At 45.9% G+C, this 16,832-nt stretch overlaps 1 protein-coding gene across 2 annotated transcripts in view; it reads left to right on the top strand.

Moving 5' to 3' along the window:
* Nucleotides 1-16,832, top strand: part of Osbpl10 (oxysterol binding protein like 10) — a 244,759-nt gene that overhangs the window by 138,704 nt on the left and 89,223 nt on the right. The window lies entirely within an intron of this gene.

The following is a 16,832-nucleotide window of genomic DNA, read 5'->3' on the forward strand; positions in this document are numbered from 1 at the left end:
CGAGGTTGGCACAGTGAGGCGCTTCCCAGAACTGTGGACTTGGATGGATCAGGTCTTTGTTCAGGAGAACAGTTGGCAGCTGTGGCTGCCTGTGTCCTGGGTTCCGAGGCCTGAATGGTACTTCCATCATGGTGTCAGTTGTGCTAAGGTCTGGGGGCAGTTGCACCCCCCGAAACTGCGCCTGCTCTGGAAAGCTGAAGGCACCCAACAGTTACTGACCAAATCGTAGGTGGCCGCTGTAGCTCATGCAGGCTGGTCTCTGGAGTGGGGGTGGACTGAAGCCTCCCATCGAGGAACTAGGTAGTCCTATGGAGCTCTTTAAACCAATGTGACACCTACATGGTGCTACACAGTAGTTAAGGACAAGAGGAATGGGCTAGAGGTGAGCCCACTGTGTAGATCGACTGTTTCTAAGTGACCGGGACCTACAGAATTGTGACCCCAGCGTTGGCCGGGTAAACTGGATCTGTGCTTTCACGCTCTTCCTCCTTGTGGTTGGGACGCTGCTGAGTGTCTGCCAACCTTACCTCCCTCTGCTCACAGAAAATTCGAGGTTCTCACGTCTTTGCAGCTTCGATGAGTTTTGTTCCTTGTTGCTTCTCAGGAAGCTAAGTGCTGGGTTGCTTTCTATTACGGTCTGTGATACAGAAGGTTGATTTGCTATTTTTCCCACAAGTGCTCTGAGGCTTTGAGACAATAATTGGCTGCATGCCAACACGTGGACCAGGAGGGAAGCTGGCCAAGTTCACTCTGGCTTGCGAGCCCCTCTCCCGGCTGTGTTTCGGCTTTGTGTTCAGGGAGATCTGGGAGGGCATTTCCCCCAGTGGCTCCCTCTAGGATTTTAACATATGCTAGAGATTCTTTCTCATTTAAACCCATTTTTCTTGTTTTGCTTCTGCAGAGTGAAACATTTGGTGATTCCCTCCTCCTACCTCCAGTTAGATGCCTGGCATCAGGAAATTGCAGGTCAAATGCAGTGGTTAATGCAGCTAGCCGTCCGTCAGCTAACTGGCCAGAACCGGAGCCATTCCTTGTTGCTCTGAGCTGTGTTTCTCTAGGTCTTCCTTTTTAAGGGTGCTGTCCTTGTTTCCACTTTAATGTTACAGGTTGAAAGGTCCTGACCTGAAGATCTGTGAATACCTGTTGCTGTATAGGAAAGCCTTGTGAAACTCAGGGGCTAGGGAGATATGATGGCATCAGGACTTGAGTTCAATTCCCAGAACCCACATTTTGTGTATGTGTGTATAATATATATATGTGTGTGTGTGTGTGTGTGTGTATAAAATATGTATATGTGTGTATAATATATATATGTATATATTTGTGTGTGTGTGTGTGTGTGTGTGTGTGTGTGTAAAACCAAGCTAGATGGCAGTGTGTGTTTGTAATCCCAGAAACAAGCAGGTGAAATGAGGCAGATCACTGGGGCTTGTGGACCAGCCAGAGTCGCCCAGTTGGAGAGCTCCAGTCCCTGTCTCAAAATGAGGTGGGTGACACCGGAGTAAGAACAGCCAAAGTTGTCTTGTAGTCCTCACATGAACACATGTACCTGCCCACATATGATGATTATGTGCGCGCTCTCTCTCCCTCTCCTTTCTCTTTCTGTCTCTGTCTCTGTCTCTGTCTCTGTCTCTCTGTCTCTCTCTCTCTCTCTCTCTCTCTCTCACTCACTCACCAGAGCCCTTCTCTCTACTCCAGGATGTACTCTGGGTCACGGCTGGCACTGGCCTTCCCATAGTCTCAGGCCTTCCAAGGAGACTGTTGGTGTGTTGACTTCAGAGTTGGCCCGTGGCAGCCCAGGATTCCGAGCATAAGTGTTCTTGGGGGACCAAAAGCAGCGGCTTGGAGTCTGCAGCTCTTTTTCAGCCTGGACACATAAAACAATGTGGCGTTGGGCCTTGTCTCTCCTTACTTCTCTTTCAGTCAGCCTGAGGTCTAGGCTATAGAGGGCCAAGGACAGCTATGGATGTGCTTCAACACAAAATCACGGACTTACTTAAAATGCTATTGGAGCCGGGCGGTGGTGGCGCACGCCTTTAATCCCAGCACTCGGGAGGCAGAGGCAGGCGGATCTCTGTGAGTTCGAGGCCAGCCTGGGCTACCAAGTGAGTCCCAAGAAAGGCGCAAAGCTACACAGAGAAACCCTGTCTCGAAAAACCAAAAAAAAAAAAAAAATGCTATTGGACTGTTTGTGTGTGTGTGTGTGTGATAAATGTTGGTATGAGTGTATGTACATGTGTGTGGAGGTCAGAGATCGATGTTGACATTGAGTGTCTTCCTCTATTCTGTACTTTATTTTTTGATACAAGACCTCTCACTGGCCCTAGAGTTACTGATTTGGCTGGGCTGAGCTCAGGGATCTGCCTGTCTCTGCCTTCCCAGCGCTAAGATAACAGATGTGTGCTACCATGTCTAACATGTGTGGCAGGCATTTGACTGACTGAACTGTCTCCTATCTATGTTTGGTAACTTTGATTATGTGTTTCTCATGCATGAACTTATAGATGACATGGTCATCTCAAAATATTAAAAGCATGGACACCTTGTTAGAGTCAGAATACATATAGCACTGGCCAGATACATTATTTTATATGTACTTTCCAAGCTGTAGTTAGTGTTAGCCATTGCCATTGACTTACATGGAATGTAAGAACAATGTATGAAGAACAAAACAAAACACACACTGTCTGCATATCGGATAATCAGTGAATAACTCATGTAGTCCAGGAGTCTGGGTAGAGAACTATGTGAGGGGTTGGGTCTTCTTCTGTGCCCGTGGATTACTGTGTGATATTTGGGAAAGGCCTTTGTCCCCACCTATGGGATGAAGGCACCAGGCCTGACAGCCAGCTCAAAGAAGCAATGATCTTTGAATCAGAACACAATGGCACAATGAAAAGGACAATATGGTTTCTTTTGAGAATCATTCTTCCGTGTAGCTACTTCCATTAAAATTTTATTTCATGACTGTTTATGCATATGGGTGTTTTGCCTGTATGAATGTCTGCACAGTATGTATAAGTCTTGTGTTTGTGGAGGCTCGAAGGGCATCAGATCCCTTGGAACTGGAATTACAGTTGGTTGTGAGCCACTTTGTGGGTGGAATCAAGCCCAGGTCCTCGGAAAGAGCAGCCAGTGCTCTTAACCACTGAGCCATCTCTCTAGTCCCTTGCTTTCATTTTTATTATGCTATTTAGTGGATAGAGTCTTTCAGTATTTATTTAATTATTTATTACTGTGTGCGCGATGTGAGTGAGTTTGGGTGTGCTTGTGCTACAACACTGTGTGGAGGTCAGAGGTCAGTCTCCCCTCCCATCTTGTTTTTGAGCCAGGGTCTCTTGTTTCTGCTGGGCTGCATACCCCAGGCTGGCCGGCCAGCAGGTGACTTCTAAGTGACTCTCTTGTCTCTGTGTCCCTTCTTGCAGTAGGAGAGTTGGGGTTACAGATGTGCGCTGCCACCACAAAGGATATGCTCTTAATATGAGTCTGCAAAGACACACTCCTACGCTTTGTTTCTTCCTCCTCCTCCTCCTCCTCTTCCTCCTCCTCCTCCTCCTCCTCCTCCTCCTCTCCTTCCTCCTCACCTTCCTTCTCCTCATTTCTCCTCCTCCTTTTCCTCCTCTTTGTTGGATTGGAATCAAACTCCACCATTGTGCTGCATGGCCAGTCTTGTATTTTATATTCATTGTTCGCTGTGATTCTAACATAAAACATAGAGTGTGCCTTACACTGGTTGATTAGTAGGGATGAAGGCAGAATCATACAAATAAGCAAAAAATACCTTCTTGGTATTTGGGAGACAAATAGAAGTTGCCTCATTTTTGTGCACATTTTTCTAACACAGAAATTGTCCTTCTGGCATGCTATTGGGAAAATAATTTCTTTCTTTCATTTTGGCTATTGTATAATCATTCCCATGTACCTGGGGACAAACATCTATCCACTTATCACCGAGGAGCTGAGAAGATGAGGTGCGGATTTCTTACTGACCGAGAAATGATCGTAGTAGGGTGAGGGCGTGTTACCCAGAGTTTGCTAACATTGGGGTCAATGAATCACAGAGGAAACACTGTGTAATTACACAGCTCTTTTCCTGTGAGGTTCTAAAAAGAATCGGTAGACCAAGTTGTGAGGTGTCATGGTTGTCTGGAATTCTGGCTTGAAATACATTGATGGAGAACCCTTGAGACCCAGTTTAGAAGTGGAAGGGGACCCTGCAGCCCTCCCTGGAGATTCATCAGGCACTAAATTGTCCATTATAATCACCTGCCTAAGGATGATGGGGAGTATTTTGCCTTTGGAGAGGCAACTGAAATGCTACTTATTTCTATCAACAAATTAGACTTCTTAATTTTTACAAAATACACACGAGACTAGATACAGGAACACCTCCCCCCCTTCATACCTCCATGGATGATGTTATGAGGGTCCCTGTCATGGCTGTATCTCAGCTGGAACCATAGCAGAATCTATGCTAACTTTTTACATGTTCTTTATTGTATCAACACATGTTTGTTTTTATGTGTCCATGTTTATATGTATGTTGTGTGTGTGTGCATGTTCTTGCCCTGTATGCACAGGTGTGCATGCATGTATGTTCACATGTACCTGGAGGCCAAAGGACTTTTAATTTCTTGGATGTTGTCCATTTCATCTTTATTTGAGGCAAGGTCTCTCACTGCCTCTCACCTCCTTTTATTTAAGTGTGTGTGTGTGTGTGTGTGTGTGTGTGTGTGTGTATGCATGTATGTATGTATGTATGTATGTATGTATGTGTGAGAGGGTCATGTGGGCATGCGCATGCATGCTGGGGATCAAATACAGAGCTTCACATATGCCAAGCATGCATCCTACCATGGAACTATATCTTTATCCCAGTCTTAGTGAATGTTTATAATTGTACCCAAACTGGTCTAGGGTACTTCAATCACTACGGTTTTATTTTCCTTTGGTGTAGAATTGATCTGTTCTGAGACATAAGAAAGACATCTCTTGTGGTTGGAGAGGTTCAGTGCTTGCTGCCCTTGCAGAGGACTGGGGTTTCCAGCAGCCACATCAGGCAGCTCACGATCACCTTTAACTTCACAGGAGGACCCAGTGCCCCCTTATGGCCTCTGAGAGTACTGCACATACATGTGCATACGTAGAAATACAAAATCTCTTCTGCTTGTTTCCCATTGCTGTTTATCGCACAGTCCGTCTCCCCCTCCCTCCTGGCACCACCACTGTACTAACCAGCTTTCTGCTTCTGTAACACACCCAAGACAAAAGCTCGTGAATAGAGAAGAGCTTCACTGGGTTTGGGAAGTGTCAGTTCTAATCAGGCTCACCCAGGGACTTGGGGCTCCTGCTGTGTGGGGCAGCATGCCATAGAAGGAGATTATCGCATGGCCCAAATATGAAAGAGAGAGAAAGAGAAAGAGGCTGAATCCAGTAACCCCTTTAAATGGCACACCCCAGTGACCTAAAACCTCCCACGAGGCTCCGCCTCTTTAAACATTTTCTCTGTATCCCAGTAGCTCCACTCTGGGGCACAGCACTTAACAATCCTGATTAAAGCATCGAGGTTTCATATTTAATTCAGCATTTGTGTCTACCTCCGGCCTCCTGATTGCTCACCAACGCTTGGTGCTGGTCACAGCTGGTTCTATTATGCTAATATATCAACATGTCATCATTTTAGATCCTGTGTTCATACTGTAAGGCCAGCATACCTTATGGACCTGTGCCAGACTTTGTCAGCCATTTCTGACTATTTCTGTGTGAGTGTGCGTGTATGCTCATGTACTCATGTGCACGCTACTGCAGTCTGCACATGGAGGTCAGAGGACCCTGTTTACGACTGGGTCCCTCATCTGTTGATGGGTACAGCAGGCTAGCTGGCCTGTGGACTTCTGGAGAATCTCCTATCTCTCTTTCCTATCTCGCCATAGGAGCATGAGGATAATAGACACGCATGTGCGCGCACGTGCGCAAACACACGCACACACACACACATACACACACACGCACACACACACACACACATGCACACACACGCACACACACACACACACACACACACGCAAACACGCACACACACACACACCCCTTCTTCAACCTTTTGTTGGGTGCTGGGGATTTGAACTTGGGTCCTTGCACTTTCCTGACATGGACCTTTTCAGTCTTTGGGAAGTTTTTCTTCCACAAAAACTCACCCCTCATCTTGTCTAGTTCTTAGACCATGGCTGCCACTCTTACCAGGATTGTGTTGATTTTCTGTGTTAGTGAGGAGTTGGTCTAAGAGGCACCCTTTCTAAGAACAGAGACATGGCTGTGCACCTGTTAGCTTCCATGTTCCTTTGTGCCTGTGGGAGCATTTGAAAACCTGTGGACCCTCCATGCGCCTCTCAATTGTTAAGGATTTTGTCCCGTTGTTATTTTTGAAGATGGGACTTCTGAACTGGGCATGGTAGCTCATACCTGTCATCTCAGCTCTTGGGAAGTGGAGGCAGAAGAATCAGAATCTAAGGCCATGCTCGACTACAGAGTGAATTTGAGGCCAGACTGGGCTACATGACACCCAGTGTCAAAAAAAAAAAAAAAAAAAAAACAAAAAAAAAACAAAAAAAACAAAAAAAACAAAAACAAAAACAAAAACCAAAAATGTTTGTGTGTGGGGGCTTCCATTGTATTTATTGAGTCTGCTGTAGGTGTTTGTGTGTGGGCTTCCATTGTACTTTTCTATTGATTTTGTTAGGGGGAGGGGGACGGACGGGTGGGGTGGGTGGCACAGTGCCTGTGTGGAGCTGAGAGGACATCCTGCAGGAGTTAGTTCTCTCCTTTTCACCATATGGGGCCTAGGGATGGAGCTCAGGTCATCAGGTCAGCAGGATTTTGGCAAGGGCCTTTATCCACTGAGCCTTCTCACTGGCCCCTCCGTTGTGTTTTCTGCTTGGTTAACTTGTAAAAAAGGCTGTTGGTTTCTGTGGGTTGAATTTATTCCCCTAGATCTAAATGTATTTTGTCATTGTTTGATATTGTTTCTCTTAACTTTCCAGACATGCAGTCCTACCTGTTATAAGGAATAATTGTTTTGCCTTACATTAGATTTCTTCTAATAACTGTAGTGGCCAATGCCTAAATTTATTTATTTATTTATTTATTTATTTATTTATTTATTGAAATTGAGTATTATGTAGCTGAGATTTATCTTTACCTTTTAAAATATTTTATTTATTATTTGTGTGAGTGTGTGTTTAGTGTGTGTGCACGTGTCAGGCAGAGAGCGTGTGTGTGGTGGGGGCGTGTGTGTGGAGGTCAGAGGATAACTGTTAGGAGCAGTTCTCTCTCTTCACTCTGGGTCCCAGGGATAGAACACGGTCCATCAGGCTCTCACAGGAAGTTCTTTCACCCACTTCCTCCTCTCGCCGCCCTGGCCTTCTGATCCCCCCGGTAGGGATTGCAGATGTGCACCACCCCAATCGTGAAAACACCTTTGAGCAGTGGTGGTTGTGGAGACTGTGTCTGTCTTCTCTTTCTTGAGGTGCTCCTAGCATCTCTATAAGGCATGGAATCCACACATGCAGGTGAGTATGTGTGTGTTGATTTAAGTTTTCATTTTAATTTGATTTTATGTGCATAAATGTTTTGCCTGCATGTATATCTGTACCCATGGAAGCCAAAATTAGGTGTCAGATCTCCTAGAACCGGATTTATAGACAGCTGTGAGCCACCATGCGGGTGCTGGGAACTCCACCCAGGTCCTCTGGAAGAGCAGCCAGTGCTCTAAACTGCTGAGTCGTCTCTCCAGCCTTGTGTTCACATTTTATCTGAATTACTTAATGAATAAATTTCTGGAATCCAGGAGGAAGATTCCATTATTCCTTTGATAGCAAAGATTGCAGGTTGATGCTGTTCTGAGGGGGTCACTGGGTCTTGGGCCACAATGGAAATGAAACAGCATATACCTGGAAACAGAGATGCCACCAGTCTAGCAGGACAGAGAAAAACATAAGTCAAACACTTAACCAATATAGAGTCTAAAGAATGAATATAGGGTTCTAGGTCTCTAAAGAGCTGAGCAAGAGCCGCATAGAGTAATGTGATAGATTTAGCTAAAATGTTCAGGCAAGGGTAGAGAATTTTTAAGTATCTTTGCAAAAGTGATTTATTTTTATTATTTTTAAGTATGTGTATTTGTGTGTCTGAACATGGATTTATGCATGTGGGTGCAGGTGCCCAAAGAGTCAGGAAGAAGGTGCTGGATGGCCTGGAGTTGGAGTTATGGGAGGTTGTGAGCTGTCCAAAGTGAGTGCTGAACTCCGGTCCTCTGCAGGAACAGCGTGCACTTGTACCCACTAAGCCATCTCTCCACTCCATGTTACTCCCTTTTCTTTGCATCTGATTGAAGTTTTGCATGTTTTAGCTCTCCTGTGCACCTGCCCCCTATTGCCAGCTCCAGCCTCTGGTATTTTCCCCAGCTGTGGGGTTTAGGATAGCCTCCTGGCTCATCTACTCTCCCGGCCACCATTTGCTGTGTACGTGCTCTCATATTATTTCCAGAACATGGATTGTTTAAGGACTGAATTGAATTTGTCAGAAAGCAGGGTAATTTGTCATCTTGGTTAGAGATACTGTTACTAAGGCAACTGACTGTGTCCTGAGACCACAGTCTTCAAGCGTGACACCTGACAGGGTCACAGCCTCACAGTGAGCCTTCCCTGGCCACTGGCTCTCCTTGTCCTCGCCTTGAGCATTATCAGGCGGGGAAGGGCAACTTCTTAGAGAAGTATCTGCCCTTTGCTCTCTCTTCACCTCTTTCTCTCCAGTTTACAGTCAAACCTGCTGGGGTTTGGGTACATAAAACACTTCAACCATTATTAATGCATTTTTATAAATGGCCCATCATATGTATTTTAATTCCTAAACATTTTACAACTTCTTCAGCTGAGGAAAGATTCAGCTGAAAGGGCTCTCTGTCCCTGGAAATCAACCTCCTTGGAAAGCATTTCTCTAGAAGCTGAGGCAGCTGAGGTTGGGGGTGACAGGTGAGATGACAGTCTCCACCTGGAGCTGGTGGCAGAGCTTGGCAGCACCACTCATGTGATACCAGGTTTGAAGGCAGGAAAGATGCAAGACTGAAGGGGCCCTGGACAGCAGCCAAGGCCAGGCAATTGTGGCAGGGTTAGAGTCCCCTCAAAGAGGCCCTGAGAGGCTACGGTGATTTGAATAAGAATGTCATAGACTCATATGTTTGAATATTTAGTCCCCAGTTAATGGAACTGTTTGGGAAGGATTAGGAGGTGTGGCCTTGTTGGGGTTAGCTGTGGCCTTGTTGGAGGAGATGTGTCACTGGGGATGGGTTTTGAGGTTTCAAAAGCCCACACCTGCCCCAGTCTCTGTCTGCCGCCTGTGAATCAGGATGTAAAGCTCTCAGCTACTTCTCCAGCACCACGACCATCTGCCTACCACCACGCTCCCTGTTATGATGATCATGAACTCACACTCTAAAACTATTTATAAAAATGAATTAAGCCCCCAGTTAAATGCTTTCTTTTAAAAGTTGCCTTGGTCATGGTGTCTCTTCACAGGAATAGAACAGTGACTAGGAGCAGAACCCGTTGTGTGAAGATTTGGAGGTGAAGCCTAAATGTCAGTGGTGATCCCGGGACACTGGAATGCCAAAGTATCTAGGACATTTGCTGAGGAGAGCAGAGCTAACTTCTTATGTGGCCACCCACTGGGCATCTCACTTCCTTAGAGATGTTAGGTTCTAAACTCATTACTCATGCATGGATCCTTTGGACTGTCTGAGCTGCACTAGACAATCAAGCCCTCTTGCTGTCATGGATGAGACACACAGAGCATTTCTGCCACTGTCACTCTCTTCCACATTAAACTGTCCCCTCTTTAGCCTCACTCTGTGTCCTCCATTACAGCGGGCAGAGAGGGTGCACTGATGGCTGTGTCTGACCACATAGCAGTTAAGAGCTTTGGTGGATGTCTGTTTTATTTATATTAAACCCCACATCTCCTCTAGCTTATAGGCTCATTATGACTGGGCCATCTGCCATGTCTTTGACCTTACCTCTTATATGCTCCATCACATCTCTATTTCCTGGGTCTCAGCCATTGGCCTCCTGATGCTCCTTTACATTACCAGAGACCCCCCCACCTCAGAGCCATTATACTTGTGCTCCCCCCACATTCACTCCACATGGCTCGCCACTGGATCACTCCATCCAGGCCCTTCCAGAAAGGCCCTCCATTTCCATCTCATCTCCTGTATGTGTGTGTGTGTGTGTGTGTGTGTGTGTGTGTGTGTGTGTGTGTGTGTGTGCATGCATGCATAAACTTCTTGTCTGTTCCTTGAGACAGTGTGTGCAGGGGCTGAGAACTTGGGACTCAGCCAGCATGCTGCACTTTGCACTTAGCACATGAACACACTTTGGTATTCAATGTGGACTGTTGTGTCTTACCCGGAAGAGCGGAAGGGCTGTGTGCACAGACCAGGAAACATATTCTATAGTTATTTCATATCAATAACAGTTCCCGTGAACGAACACTTGGGTAAAGGTAGGAGAACAGGAAATACAAGGCAGTCTGTGGGTATACTGACCAAGTTTCTCCCAGCACAATATAAAAGCCATCTTCAGTGCTGTGAGCCATGGAAAGCTCAGAGATTGTGTTGGGAGAGTATCACAGAGCGCAGAAGGCTGGAATCTGTTTTGAAGGATGGTGTCTTAACCATTCATCATAAAGGAGGGGACTGAAATACCTTGCATGCAATAGTTGTTTAGTTCATCTGTGAAACGGCTGCAATCCCTGCTAGTTTATTTGAAGCGCGAGTAAGAGATATGTCTCAAAGCTGAGTGTGACAAGTCAGACTCCGAGCACCTGCAAACTAAGATCACAATGACCATCATGAAGTGTTTTCTTTTTTCATCCATTGTGTCTGGGCATGCATGTGCCACAGCCCAGGTATGGAGGTCAGAGGACAGCTTGTGGAGGGAAGTCATTTCCCTCCTTTGCCTTGTGGCACAGGACTCTTACTCAGGTCTTCAACCTCGGTGGCAAGGGCCCTTCCACACTGAGCCACCTCACTGGCCCCATCACTACGATGCTTGTGACTGATGGGAACCAGAGGCATGACCTGGAGAACATAGAGCTCTTGGAGGGAAGGGCTTCTCATTTGAATTAGAACCCTAATTGCTCCCACTGACATACAATATAAATCCCATCACTTACTCAGCATGAGTAAATTGCAGACTAAGTGGGTTTAGGAGTTGAGACAGCAAAGGTGTATTAAAGTCATGTGACCAGAAGCAGCTTGGTTTCTTAAGCTTCATTTATATCACTAATCTTGCTGCTCACTGCTGCTGGTAGTCATCACTTTATGGGTGGAGGGTCTTCCCAGAATCCTTCTGTGGTGCTTCCTGTAGGGCTCTTCATGGGGCAGGGAGCTCTAAGAACTCCTGTGGAAAGAGGGCAAGTTGTTTTGATGTACTCAGTTCTGGTTATGACCAAGAGTTTCCAAGATTTGGAAGCTGCCCTAAGACATGCCCACATGGTGGACGATGGTCTGCATTTTTTTTTTCTAATTGGTGATGACATCACTTTGTTGACCCTGGAGGGTGAATCCTGTTCTGATTAAGAGCTGAAATTCAGCTCCATGTGGTGTACACCTGTCATCTTCTCCTTGAGAAGCAGCAGGAGGACCAGGAATTCAAGGTCCTTGGCTGTGTAGCAGGTCTAAGGCCAGCCTGGGTTATGTAAGATCCTGACTCAAAAACTAAAACAATAGGGGCTGGCAAGGTAGCTTAGTGGGTAAGCATGCTTTCTGTGCAGTCCTGGTGAGCTTGGTTCTTGGTTCCCACATGGAAGTGGAAGGAGAGAGCTTGCTCCACAAAATTGTCCTCTGACCTCCACACACATTCTGTGGCACGTGCTCCTATACACACATCATGAACACACAGCAATAATAAAAAATTTTAACTTTTTAAAATATATAGATGGATGGATAGATAAAGGCCAGTCTGGGCTACATGAGACCCTGACTTAAAACAAGAAAGATAGATAAATGGACAGACAGATGTGTGGATGGTTGGGTGTCCCAGTTATGGATACCATTGTGGTGATGAAACACCATCACCAAAAGCAGCTTGGGGAGGCAAGGGTTTATGTGGCTTACAGAGTCACAGTTCATTAAGGGAAGTCAGGGCAGGAACTCAAGCAGAGCAGGAACGTGGAGACAGGAGCTGATGCAGAGGCCATGGAGGAGTGCTACTTACTGGCTTGATCTTCATGACTCAGCCTGCTTTCTAATAGAACCCCAGACTATCAGCTCAGGGGTGGCACACCCACGATGCACTGGGCCCTCCCCCATGGATCACTAAGAAAATGCCCTACAGGTTTGCCTACAGCCTGATCTTATGGAGGCATTTTCTCAATTCCCTCTTTTCAGATGATTTTAGCTTGTGTCGGGTTGACATAGAGCTAGTGAGCACAGATGGATAGAAAGATAAATCTGAAGTCCGTTGGACTGGCCTTATGTCTCAGGTGCTGAAATGCTCTGTGACTTTAGGCGGAGTTTTAAACTTCAGAATTGTTATCTGGAGTAAGAATCCATTGTGGTGATGGTATTGGGTTAAAACCCCTAGAAATCATATTCGTGAGTAAATGCTGATCTAAATAAATAACTGGAAAGACAAATAAATGGAGCTACTCCTTACAGAAGATGACCAGCTAATAAATGGAGACAGGGTAGGTCACAGCCTTGATAAGAAGTCAGTGTTTTAGACCTTGAGAAACAGAACATTTGGAGAGTCTCAAAGTGGCTTGCCCTGGGATGCTGGGAAACAGTGTAGCGGAGACCTAGCATGTGCAGTCACCAGGAGGTGAAAGTTAACAGTGCCATTTGGCCTAGCAACACGGACGACCAGTGTAACAGCACAGCACTCTGTCTCTGGTATTCTTGGCAAAAGTGCATAAACACTTGATCTTGCAGTTTCTAGGGATAACTTGGATGTGACCACTCTGACTCTGCAGAAGTACCATATTGCAGAGGTGACCATGCTGTAATCACAGCCTTGATGGGCATCGCCTAGTACATCTTCTCTGTTCACTCCCAGAGAAGGGCGTTAGGACTCAAATGCCCATTTCTGGGATGGAGACTGATCCTGCATGGTTGGGGCCTGTTGTGGGAGTCTTCTCTTCAAAAACTGCCCTTTGAACCCTCATTTCAAGACACTCAAGTGGCCAGAAGTGGGTCTATCCCTGTGGAGCAGGCAGGTGAGGAGCTCATCAGGGAGGTAGCAGGGGACTGAAATCTCCTCTCTCCTAGGGTTAGGTTGACCTTTCACATTGTTCAGGCCTTCTGACCATGGTTACTGTAGCTGTTTCACAGAAGCATGTCCAACCCAATGCCCATGGGCTTCATGTGGCTGAGCATAGCTCTGAATGCAGGCCAACATACAAGCATAAACTTATATTATTTATTTGTTTGTTTTAAGACAGGGTTTTTCTGTGTAGCCCTGGCTTCCTGGAACTCACTCTGTAGACCAGGCTGGTCTTGAACTCAGAGATATGTCCATCTTTGCTTAATCCTGAGTGCTGGGATTAAAGATGTTTGCCACCATGCCTGGCCTACAAACTTACTTTTAAAATTGAGCTTTTTTTGAACTGAATTTGAGTATGAATTTTGTAGATGATGATGGCATGTACTAAAGGTTGGAGCCCATTTGTGATGATGTTGTAGACTAAAACGATTAGACAACTTTTACATTGCTCTGACCACGATACCTGGCAGACCTCATGGGAGCAAAGATTTATTTAACTCATAATTTCAAGGGGTTTCAGTCCATCATGGTGGGGAAGGCATGGTGGGATGGTCCGTCTGTGGAGGCAGAAGTGTGATGCATGATTCTTCACATCCTAGCAAACCAAGAAGCAGACAGCAAGATGGGAACCAGGGAAGGTATATCCTTCAAAGGCTCACCCATAGTGTCCTGCCCCCACTAGCCAGCCCCTACTTCCTAAAGGTTCTGTGGCCTCCCAAAACACAAGCATTCACCACATGAGCCTATGGCAGACATTACAGATAAACAATAACATCTGGGTACCACAGCAGTCATGTGACCATGTCATAGGAAGTCTTTGTGAAGAGAGGTCCCATACAGTATCTGTAGAAAGATGCTGTCACATCTGCACTGAGCATCTGACATCTGTAAGAAGACCTCAGTGGCTAGCCTAGGCATCCCCATTTTCCCTCTTAGAGAGAGCCTAGCTATGACAATCTGAGCAGCCTTACAAAGAAAAACCCATTTAAGAGGTTTACCTGGGGGGTAAGTAAAGGCATTTACTGTAGGAACCTGGTTGACCAAGTTCCACGCCCAGCACCCACATGGAGGGGGAAGGAGAGAACCAGCTTCACAAAGTCGTCTTCGGACCTTCACATGCACACACTACAATACTAATAAAAGGTTAACTTTTATTTCCGTGTATGTGTGGTATATGTGTGTGTGATGTGTATGTGGTACACATGTGTGAGGATGCACGTGTTTGTGCACGTGTGTGTGTGTGTGTGTGTGTGTGTGTGTGTGTGTGTGTGTGTGTGTAGGCCAGAGGTTGACTTTGGCTCTCTTCCTCTATTGCTCTTTTTTCTTAGTTTGCGATTAGAGCTCTGACTGAACCCAGACCTCACTGTTTTTTGCTAGGCTGACCAGCCAGGGAGCCCTAGGGATCTGCCTGTCTTCACCTCCAGTGCCGCTGTTACAGGCACATGCCGCTATGCCCAACTCTTTATATGGGTGCCAGTGGAGGTGGGTGTTCAAACACAGGTCTGCATGCAGTTGGACAGCAAGCCCTCTGCCCACTGAGCAATCTCCCAGCCAAGGTTAATATATATTTATTAATCTATTAATATAATATAATATATATTTGGTTAGGAGAACTCTAGAGGGTTCCTTTGTCACTGAATTAAAATAGAAGAAAACTAATAAAGCTTGAGACATGGTTCTTTGAGAGTTCTTCTAAAGCAGTCCTTCTCAACCTTCCTAATGCTGTGACCCTTTAATACAGTTCCTCATGTGGTGACTTCAACCATGAAATAATTTTGTTTCTACTTCATAACTGTAGTTTTGCTATTGTTATGAATTGTAATATAAATAAGTGATATGCAGGATATCTGATGTGTGACCCCCCAAGGGGGCTGTGACCCATAGGCTGAGAACCACTCTAAAGAAGCCTTGTATGGAAAATCATAGTGCGTGAGGAACTGAATTACGCTGATGACATTTTTTCATATTGTAGCCTCATAGGAACCCTGTGTCTCCTTCACTGTTATCAGTAGGGCTTTTCAGAATAAGACTTAAATGCATACAGCAAGTTTTTATAGCATATTGAATTTCATGGTGTCACAGTTCACTGAAACTCTTTTCTTTCTGTATCCCTAGGTGCTTGGGTGGTAATTGTCCGTTCCTGGAAGCACAAGTGTTTCTTTTTTTTTCCAAAAAGAATTTGTGTGTGTGTGTGTGTGTGAGAGAGAGAGAGAGAGAGAGGGAGAGAGAGAGAGAGAGAGAGAGAGAGAGAGAGAGAGAGAGAGAGAGAGAGGAGGAAGAGGAAGAGGAGAGAAGGGATGAGAAAGAAAGTGCTTCTTAGGCGGAGGAGGATTCGGGTCTGAGTTGACAGCCTATGATCAGGTGCAGTATTTGTATTTGGTAGCCCAGGCTGCCGTTGGCCCAGGGAACACCTTACTCAGATAAATTCCCTTCTCCCAGTACAGATACAGCTATGCTGTGTGTGAGCAGATGCCATCACAGTGGAGTTGAGCTTCTGTGACCCATGTGATGTGTGATCTTGCTGTTGACTTGATAGAACTGAGAAACACCTAGATTACGAGGGTGTTGGGTCGGGTCTGAAGGCCCCAGAGTTACCCGATGGGGTGGCCCTTGAACATGGGCTGCACTAGTTCCCATAAGCTGGGGACCTGAGTGGATTTGGAAGGAAAACTGGCAGAAACCTGCTAGTGTTAGCATTTTCTCTTTCCTCTCTCCGGCTGCCCTGAGGGAAGCCGTCTTGCTCTGAACGCCTCTCTGCTGCCATGGCTGAGGCCTCAGAAACTAACCCACAGTTTCCTAGGTTAAGGTGTTTTGTTGAGGTAGTTGAGATAGTTACTAAAGTCCGAGACCAGGGCTGAGTAGTGTAACACACACCTTTAATCCTAGCCTAGCCCTTGGGAGGCAGAGGCTAGTGAGTTCAAAGCCAACCTGTTTTGCAAACAAGTTCCAGGCTGTCTAGTGCTACACAGTGAGACCTTGTCTCAAGAAAAAATGAACAGAAGTCTGTGACCAAGTGCCTCATGTTCCTGCCACGATGGACTGAGCCCTCAAACCCTGAGCCCAGACAAACCCTTCCTTTTTTAAGCCGCTTTCTCAGGGTAGTAAGCAGAATAATGCCGACAGGTATGGTCAAAGCACGGTGCCTTCATGGAAACCACACGGTGAAAGCTGCTAATGCGTACGGTCTGTGTACATTGGGAATGACGACAGAACACTGGAGTCAAAGCGATCATTTTCCAGGTTCACAGTGTGAACTGAGATGTGTAGACACACACAGATTATAGGCAGATGATGCTCAGCAGGACCATAGCTGTGGTATGTTTTTCTAGATGAATGAGTGGACAGTCACACAGAGAGTCGCCGACCAGCACTGCCAACACATGGACCCAGTTGTCGCTTCTCATTTGTTGTGTTGTGGAGATGACATAAACGTGACCACGTGTTCCATAGTTCTTATAAAAGACTACTTTTTTTTTTTAACTTTTATTTTGCACCACTGAGATTGGAATCCAG

Source organism: Peromyscus eremicus, chromosome 7 (genome assembly GCF_949786415.1).
Source record: "Peromyscus eremicus chromosome 7, PerEre_H2_v1, whole genome shotgun sequence".
In the NCBI taxonomy this organism is placed as follows: domain Eukaryota; kingdom Metazoa; phylum Chordata; class Mammalia; order Rodentia; family Cricetidae; genus Peromyscus; species Peromyscus eremicus.